At 36.1% G+C, this 6,000-nt stretch overlaps 1 long non-coding RNA gene across 2 annotated transcripts in view; it reads left to right on the top strand.

Annotated features, from left to right (window-relative positions):
- Positions 1–429: 429 nt before the first annotated feature.
- LOC147550083 (uncharacterized) overlaps positions 430–6,000 on the top strand; it is a 25,790-nt gene continuing 20,219 nt past the window's right edge. Inside the window, exons 1-6 of one of the 2 annotated variants that reach the window (XR_015237231.1) lie at positions 430–563; positions 641–725; positions 1,412–1,752; positions 2,067–2,217; positions 2,425–2,562; positions 2,686–2,745. This is a non-coding gene — a long non-coding RNA (uncharacterized LOC147550083). Of the gene's footprint in view, positions 564–640; positions 726–1,411; positions 1,753–2,066; positions 2,218–2,424; positions 2,563–2,685; positions 2,746–3,054; positions 3,193–3,902; positions 4,290–4,603; positions 4,840–4,917; positions 5,022–5,655; positions 5,762–6,000 lie in introns of those variants that run through there. The other variant, XR_015237230.1, reaches the window with a different exon arrangement.

The following is a 6,000-nucleotide window of genomic DNA, read 5'->3' as shown; positions in this document are numbered from 1 at the left end:
TTTTTTTCCAATATTTTTCATCATCTTCGTCATATTTTAATTCCGTAAACGAGAAACTCCATTAATACTTCATTTTAGAGAGAGAAAGTGGAGAACGAGCGATATTGGATCTTAACGATCGTTTATCACTGTATTCAACCTATGATGAAGAACGAGTTATGATGGATAAAGTTACAGGAGGTTCCGGTGCCCTAATTACTGATTCTGGAACTTCGACTTCCTTATTTGTCAAGTTGATGCTTCCAGTAGTGGCGGTGATGAAGATTCATGCTCTACTCATACAATGACGAAGAAAACCTAAATAGGTATATTTACTCAAATAACTGATTAGAATTTTGATTTAATTTCTTAAGTTTGATTTTCTTCTTCTGTTCATCCTAGAGTTTTTGTGTTTTTGTCTCTGAATTTGGTTGGTTAGTTGATTTTTAGGGTTTTAACACAGTTCATGCTGCTGCTACGTAAGATGAACAGTTCTTTAAGTTTCTAGGGCTAAATTCGATGTTTGATTCAACTCGAATTTTCTTATTGCACAGTTTATGATCAAGCTGCTATCAAATTAGAAGGTTTTTAACTTTAATCTCTGTGATTAGGAATTTATGGATTTATTTTGTCTGACTATGGGAATTATATGACAAGGCAGCGATCAAATGTAAAGGAATGGAAGCAGTTACCGACTTCGAGCTAAGTTCATATAAAGGAGAGATCCTTTCTGAGCCAACATGGAGGTATAACTTGATACAACAATTTTATTTTGTTGACTAATGGGAATTATCTTATAAGTTAGATTCATCCTTCACCTTCGCTTACATGTTACTGTGTAGTGTGTATGATAGTGCTATACAATTTAACCCTAACGAACCTCGTATATTTCCTCTCAAATAATCTCTTCGTATGAACACCTTGGGGTGATGTGCTTCTTTATATCTCTAAATTTTGAGTGCAATACTAGGATGGCTCCAAACTGTCGAGCTTCTCTATACTGTACGTTTTGTTCAAGCGTTTGATCATTGATTAACTTCAGAAACATAAAATTCCAGTAGTTGGCGAGGAACACCCACAAGGCTTTATGAAGACATCTCAGCAGCCTCACTTTTGGAATGGAGAAGATCCCGGTTTCTTTCCCAACTACGAGGCATTTTAATTCCGTCTGTCTTATACTATGTTTCTTTAATTAACTGATGAGGTTTCTGCAAACTAATTATTTTTTCTCCATATAAGTTTTGGGAACACAATTACTACCTATATAACAAAACTAATCATTGACCTCAAATCAAGGATGATGAATCAAGTTTTAGCTTTGCATGTTATCTCAAGTTTCTAATTATGTATGTCTGGTTTTAGTGTTCTCTCTTTCCTTTTCAAGAGTTACTGGAAAGGATTGTTACTTGTTTGTGTTTCGATTTTGCAACAGGAAAGAGGGAAAGAAAAGAGGGTCCATAAGGATCACGAATGCACAGCCATGGTAGCGGTGCTACCTCAATGCCGCTATTTTCAAATACTGCAGCATCATTAGCATTCTCTTTTTCAACTATTACTACTCCTTCGCCTACTTCTATCATCGTCCTCCCACCACCACCATATCCGCCTTATGCAAATACAACCTTCTATTCAACCCATTATCCCTCTTCAACAAATACCCCTCAGTATTACTTCTACAGAAACTGACCTCTCAACACCACCGACCACCATTACCCATCACCACCACCTCCATAGATCTAAAAGTGGTTCTGTTCTAAAATGGAACATATGAAGGTGATCGTTTATAACTCATATAGTTCTCACTCTCTGTTTCTCTAGAATACAAGTAACTTGGTTTACTGTCTTCTCGTATACAATATAAAATACGGTAATTGGTACACAATTAAAATTTGTTTATCAAACTATGTAGTTTTGAGGTTTACTCTCATCTTTCAATTAGGTAATTTTGTGTATAAATTTTAATCTCAGTGATTACGATGATGATCTGAAGCAGGGTGTGTGTAGAACTAATATTTCAAATCAAATTTGATTATGCTTCTTGTGAGTTAGGTTTAAATTGCGTGTTGTCTTTTCTAATCCATTTTCAGATGAAGAACTTGACTAAAGAAGAATTTGTTCATACTACGATGCCAGAGCACCCGATTCTCATTCTCAAGAGGGAGCTCCAAAATCAGAGGAGTAACACTACGCAGATGTGGTAGATCAGAAGCTCGAATGGGGCAATTCCTTCGGGAAGAAGTAATTAAATTACATTTTTAGTTATATAGTAGTAAATTTTGTCATGATAGTTTCAATTAAGTGTTATCTTTCATCTATCTAATTAGTTTTGTAGAATTTCTCAATTGTGTGGTTTTCCTTTTCTCACATTAGAGTAAATAAAGTCTAGCTTGAAAAGGAAATAATTGAAAAATATTTATAGATGATAACTGAATCCTTTACATGCAGGTACATACATCTTGGGCTATTCGATACTGAAATCTTAATTCATGTGGTTCTGGAAATCGTAGCATATGACAAGGCAGCGATCCAACTTCGAGCTGAGTTCATATGACTGGGAGATCATTTCTAATGCCAAAATGGGAGGTATAACTTGATACAAAACTTTTATTTTGTCAGACTGTGGGAATCATGGTAGCAACCAAATGGGAAAAATCATTCATTATATGATTGTACATGTAAATTATTTACCTCTTCTCTCCCCAACAGTACAGGCAGTCTTCAATTCCAGTCCCCCCTCTTGATCCAGCAAAAGCCAGGAGACCAATTGTAATATACTCGAATTCATATCTTTTTTTCAATGTCGTTTTCAATTTAAAAATTCATATTTGAGGCACCTGAATTTAGACCAGACTTAAGGAACTCGCTTAGCCATTAAACTCAGATTGCTAACTTTGTAGCTGAGGTTTGGGTTATCGTATAAGGTATGTTCATCTTTCACCTTCACTTACATGGTACCGTATAATGTGTACTATGGGAGCAGTAATAGGATGACTCCAAACTGTCTAGCTTCTCTATGCTGTATATTTTGTCAAAAAGTTCAGAAACATAACCCTAATCTGTCTAATGTAATTTCAGACTATTCAAGTAGATGGCGAGGAACACCAACACGGCTTTACGATGACATCTCAGCAGCCTCACTTTTGGAATGGAGCACATCCCGGTTTATTTTCCAACTACGAGAGGTATTTTCATATCATCCGTCTTATAATATGTGTATGTTTCTTTGATAACTGTTCTTATAACTTGATGCAACAATTTTATTTTGTTGACTAATGGGAATTATCTTATAAGTTTGATTCATCCTTCACCTTCGTTTACATGTTACTGTGTAGTGTGTATGATAGTGCTATATAATTTAACCTTAATGAACCTTGTATATATCCTCTTAAATAATCTCTTCGTATGAACACATTGGGGTGATGTGCTTCTTTATATCTCAAAATTTTGAGTGCAATACTAGGATGGCTCCAAACTGTCGAGCTTCTCTATACTGTATGTTTTGTTCAAACGTTTGATCATTGATTAACTTCAGAAACATAAAATTCCAGTAGTTGGCGAGGAACACCCACAAGGCTTTATGAAGACATCTCAGCAGCCTCACTTTTGGAATGGAGCACATCCCGGTTTCTTTCCCAACTACGAGGCATTTTAATTCCGTCCGTCTTATAATATGTTCCTTTAATTAACTGATGAGGTTTCTCTATTTATGTTTTCTCCATATAAGTTTTAGGACACACCTATATAATAAAAATAATCATTGACCTCAAATCAAGGATGATGAATCAAGTTCTAGCTTTGCATTTTATCTGAAGTTTCTAATTATGTATGTCTGGTTTTAGTGTTCTCTCTTTCCTTTTCAAGAGTTACTGGAAAGAATTGTTACTAGTTTGAGCTTAATTGTTTGTGTTTCGATTTTGCAACAGGAAAGAGGGAAAGAGAAGAGGGTCAAAGTAGGTCCACAAGTACTCACGAATTCGGTCTTCCAGATGCACGGTCATGGCAGCGGTGCTATCTCAATGCCGTTATTTTCAATACTGCAGCATCATCACGATTCTCTTTTTTCAACTATTACTACTCCTTCACCTACTTCTATCACCTTTCTCCCACCACCATGCAAACATAACCTTCTATTCAAACCATTATCCCTCTTCAACAAATACCCCTCAGTATTACTTGAATAGAAACTGACCTCTCACCACCACCACCACCACCACCAGTCCACCACCACCGACCTCCATTACCCATCACCACCACCACCACCACCTCCGTAGATCTACAAATGGTTCTGTTCTCATATGGAACATATGAAGGTAAACTTTTGTAACTCATCTATGTCCCACTCTCTGTTTCTCTAGCTTACAAGTAACTTGGTCTACTGTCTTCTCTGATACAATATAAAATACAGTAATTGGTACACAATTAAAATTTGTTTGTCAAACTATGTAGTTTTGAGGTTCACTCTCATCTTTCAATTTGGTAAATTTGTGTATAAATTTTAATCTCAGTGATTTCGATGATGATCTGAAACAGGTAATTGTAGAATTAATGTTTCAAATCATATTCGATTATGCTTCTTATGAGTTAGGTTTTAATTGGGAGTTGTTCTGTCGTAATCCATTTTCAGATGAAGAACTTGACTAAAGAAAAATTTGTTCATATACTACGACGCCAGAGCAACGGATTCTCAACAGGGAGCTCCAAATTCAGAGGAGTAACACTAGGCAGATGTGGTAGATGGGAAGCTCGAATGGGGCAATTCCTTGGGAAGAAGTAACTAAAAAAATCACATCAGAGCAAATAAAGTCTAGCTTGCAGGTACATATATCTTGGGCTATTTGGCAGTGAAGAAGAAGCAGCAAGGTACTACTGATTGTAGTTGAATCTAACTCTTGTTTATAATATTTATGAAATCTTAATTCATTTGGTTCTGGAAATCAGAGCATATGACAAGGCAGCAATCAAATGTAACGGAAAGGAAGCAGTTACCAACTTCGAACTGAGTTCATATGAAGGGGAGATCATTTCTGATGCCAAATTGAGAGGTATAACTTGATACAAAAGTTTTAGTTTGTCGACTATTGAATTACAGTAGCAACCTAATGGTAAAAATCATTCATGATATGATTGTACATGTAAATTGTTTTCACGGGCAATGGTCACAATCTTGACCTGAACTTGGGGATGTCCACGTCTTCTTTCTCCAACAGTACAGGCAGTCTTCAGTTCCAGTCACCCTCTTGATACAGCAAAAGCCAGGAGACCAATTGTAATATACTCGAAATTCTATCTTTTTTTCAATGTCGATTTCAATTTAAAAATTCATATTTGAGGCACCTGAATTTAGACCAGACTAAAAGAAACTCCCTTAACCATTAAACTTAAATTGGTAACTTTGTAGCTGAGGTTTGGGTTATCTTATAAGTTATATTCATCATTCACCTTCACTTGCATGGTATTGTGTAATGTGTACTAGTGCTATACCATTGAACCCTAATTAACCTCGTACGTGACCTCTCAATAATCTCTTCGTGCAAACACCTTTAGGTGATGTGCTTCTTTAAATCTCAAAATTTTGGGAGCAGTACTAGGATGACTCCGAACGGTCTAGCTTCTCTGTGCTGTATATTTGTCAGAAAGTTCAGAAACATAATCCTAATCTGTCTAACGTAATTTTAGACTATTCTAGTAGATAGGCGAGGAACACCCACACGGCTTTATGATGACATCTCAGCAGCCTCACTTCTGGAATGGAGCGCATCCCGGTTTCTTTCCCAACTACGAGGTATTTTCACATCATCTTCCGTCATATAATATGTATATGTTTCTTTGATAACTGGTGAGATTTCTGCAAACTATTTCTTTTTTCTCCATATAAGTTTTAAGACACATTAACTGCCTCTATAATACAAATAATAATTGACCTCAGATCAAGGATGAATCAAGAGTTACTTGAAAGGGTTGTTACTAGTTTGAGCTTAATTGTTTGTGTTTCCGTTTTGCAACATGAAAGAGGGAAAGAGA

The sequence above is a fragment of the Eschscholzia californica genome, unplaced genomic scaffold (genome assembly GCF_041429995.1).
Source record: "Eschscholzia californica isolate CP2 unplaced genomic scaffold, dmEscCali1.0.p SCAF_3, whole genome shotgun sequence".
Classification (NCBI taxonomy): domain Eukaryota; kingdom Viridiplantae; phylum Streptophyta; class Magnoliopsida; order Ranunculales; family Papaveraceae; genus Eschscholzia; species Eschscholzia californica.
This window is presented reverse-complemented; position numbering and strand designations above follow the sequence as displayed.